The sequence below is a fragment of the Miscanthus floridulus genome, chromosome 8 (genome assembly GCF_019320115.1).
Source record: "Miscanthus floridulus cultivar M001 chromosome 8, ASM1932011v1, whole genome shotgun sequence".
In the NCBI taxonomy this organism is placed as follows: Eukaryota; Viridiplantae; Streptophyta; class Magnoliopsida; order Poales; family Poaceae; genus Miscanthus; species Miscanthus floridulus.
The window spans coordinates 183443228-183446796 of NC_089587.1; positions in this window are offsets into that span (position 1 = coordinate 183443228).

Sequence of the window (3569 nt, forward strand, 5' to 3'; positions counted from 1 at the left end):
TGACTAATCCTTTGGTAAAATATTTGTAAAAAACTAACACACGTGCACAAGATGGTGGACACGTGGTGGTGTTGGCACATTTACAAAGGAGAAGGTGTTGGAGTTGTTTTGGATGACTTCGGAGTTGAAAAGGAGAAGAAAAGGGCAAGGTTTTGGTTGTCCGGGGGTCAGAAGTTGCAACCTAACTTCTAGCCAACTTGCAGCCATTGTAGAGGGTGGCACCGCCCTTTTCGGTGTGCACCGGACAGGGCACCGCCACCCCCGGCAGTGCACCGCCAGTCCACCACCCAGGGGCGGTGCGAGGGGCAGCAGCAACACCCTTTCGTATTTTCGGGCATAACTACTAGCTCCAAACTTCGATTTTGATGATCTAGGACTTTTTGGAAAGCTAACAAGTAGCTCTACAAGATTGAAGTGATAGATTTCAATTTGGAGCAAGTTAGGGTCACCAGACTATCTGGTGACCATGGCGGTGTGGCAGCGCCACTTTTTTCTAGAGAGGGGGGAACTTCGTCGAGGGGCACCGCCACCCCAAGGGTGGTGCACCGCACCCCTATGTCTGATGCTAGGGTCCCAATGGCTAGTTTGAAATAGCCATTTGCAATTTGACCATTGGGCACTGCCACACTATGTCCGGTGCCCGCACGTTGCTGTCCGGTGACCGCGCAGAAATGTGATCCAAGGCTCCAACGACTCTATTTGGCTTGGGGGCTATAAATAGAGGTTGAGCTCGGCCATAGGCTGGTTGCTGAGCACCCTTAAGCCTTGGTGGCTTGTGTAGGTGTGCTTGTGAGCCCTCTAACTCACATACGCTTGATAGTGATCATCCGATTGAGTGTGAGTGTGATTCTAGTGCGATTGCATTGTGAGAGTGCATCGAGTGGCACTAGGTGTTCATGTTGCAAGCTGGTGGTGCTTATTACATTTGGAGGTTGCCACCTCCTAGATAGCTTGGTGATGCATTGTGAGAGTGCATCGAGTGGCACTAGTTGTGTAGGAGCTCCCCCGGTTGCTTGATGTACTAGTTGCATAGGTTTGTGTGACCTTGCAAGCTAGAATTGTTAGGTGAGCTCTAGCTAGCCCGACACCTTATTTGCTTGACTAGGATCTTTTATAAGGTGCTTGAGAACTTAGATAGAGGGGTGTAGTTTTGACTAGACCATTAGTTTTAATTCCGTACTTGTTTTAGTGAGCCGGTGTGATTAGTTTTAGAAAGGTCTATTCATCCCCCTCTAGTCCGCCATCTTGACCCTACAACCACGTTCTCGAGCGCGAGTAGATTGCATTGATAGGCATTTTGGAGATCCCTAGAGATCGTGATGATACCTTTGAGACCTAACATTTTCATCTTTAGGTACGCATAGTGAGAGACGGCCATGAATTTGACGAAACACGGTATGCCGAGGACGGCATGATAGGTGTCCTGAAAATCCACAACCTCAAAGGAGAGTATCTCCTGACGAAAGTTCACCGCCTCACCGAACGTACCCGTAGATCTATGGTGCCGAGAGGCATCACCTGTCTCCCTGGTACTATTCTGGTGATCGGGCCACTTGGTGGGCACAATTTGTCTGTGCCAATCTTTAGTCTTTCGAAAGTGTCCCAATCTACGTTTTAAATCGCGAGCTATCAATTTTAGCGTGAGGCTGTCCTAGGCGCTATTGGCGCTATAGCGAACGCTATAGCGGCGCTATGGCTCCGCTATAGCGGCAGCTAAATGCAGTAGCGTCAACTGACTGCTCACGCTATAGCGCCGCTATTTGCACGCTATAGCGCGCTATTTGTTTACAATTCCAGAAAACATAAAAATCTATCAATCACTCAATCCTCAATCACTCAATGTCTCAATCTGATAACTCATAACTCATAAGTCATAAGTGATAACTGATAACATCCACCATAATAATCATAAGAGCAAAGTAGCAGATAGCCAAACACGCAACATAACCACATGAGGTTCATACATGCAAAGCCAAACAATCATAAAGGGATTAAACTTTAAAGTTTAAATGCATAAAGCCATAAACTCATGAAGTACACACTTTTTTTTGGTAATGACCGGGCCGGGCTGTTCAATTTGGCAATTTTGGGACATCCAGCAATAGCGGCTGGTTAGCGGCGCTATGGCGCTAAACGCACTTAGCGGCGCTTTAGCGCGCAATAGCGGCAATAGCGCGCATAGCGCAAAAATGAGCAATTGCGTCGCGCCAGTTCCTGTGGGCCGCTATAGCGCCGCTATAGCGTCGAAATAGCGCGCTATTTTTTTCGTGGGTCCCAATATATCATATTGGAATCACTTCCTCTGTCCATAAAGATCTTAGTGGCACGGCCGGTCTCTAGAACTGCACTAACAACCAGGGGGAACCTGCCGACGTTGATCGAGTGTACGGGTTGGTCACTTTCGTCGAAAGTGATCGGGTGCTCTGACCAAGGTAACCGAGTCATCGACGCGGGTGCTGCGGTGTTAGCCTCCCGAACAACAGGTGTATGTCCCGAATCTGACCGGATCCTAGTATGGGCACAAATGGTCATCACACGTTTGAGGGTTTGTTTCGAGTGTCCCTTACACCGCCGATTGTCCCCTTGAGGGGTGCCCCATGAGAGAGTCGCCGTGGCTGCTGTCGCACAATACATCTTACAATCTTTGGCGAGATGAGCCACTAGGTATCTATGGTTCTGGCATGGAAGGTTCATGGCATAGCCAAGATTTACCCGATAACTTGGCTTTTGACTTCGCTTAACGCTCAGCCAGTTGGTTCCGTGATTTCTCTTCGTTATCCGGGGTGACCCGGCCCTGTTAGGGTTGATCATGGGCGTCGGTAAGAGTTCCCAGGCGCGTGCCATCGCGGCGCTCTTGAGCCTGTCAAAGAATCTAGGCAGAACAATGTCCAGTGATGGCGATGGTTGTGTATCATCTGGATGGTGTGATTCCCACCAGATCATACGTGCGGTGTCGAGGAGGTACTCCAGACAGAATTGTGAAAAAGTAGACTTGGCGTAGCGACTTACATGACGTGCTAGCTGGAGCGGTCCTGCGTCGATCGCGTCCCTGAGCCTGGCGAGGTAGAGCTGATTGGGCAATGATGACATCGAGGCCGGCGTGCGAGTCTCGAGGTTGCCCCGCCGTGGAACCTTCGATCGCGCGGAGGTGGCGGCACCGTGGCCGTCCTTCTTCGACCGCCTCTTGATCACACCCTTACTCAACCTGTAGATAAAAGCCATCCGAAACACAAAAACAAATCTGAACGCGAAAGACCCCTACCTGGCGCGCCAACTGTCGGATTGTTTTCCTCCAGCGATATCAAACAACATGATCATGTAGACAGAATCGGATGGTAGCACACGAGACATAGAGATTTATACTGGTTCGGGGCGTGGTACACGCTAACCCTACTCTAGTGGTGCGACGACTCTTGTATTCGTATGCTCAAGTACAGGGGTTGTTGCTCCTAGCTACGAGGTAGATGTAATTGGTGGAAGATTGGATCTCGAGCCCGAGGTCCCTACCCTCATTTATATAGGCAGGAGAGGTAAGGTTACAGAGAGGACGATCGGGCTAACAGATTGTT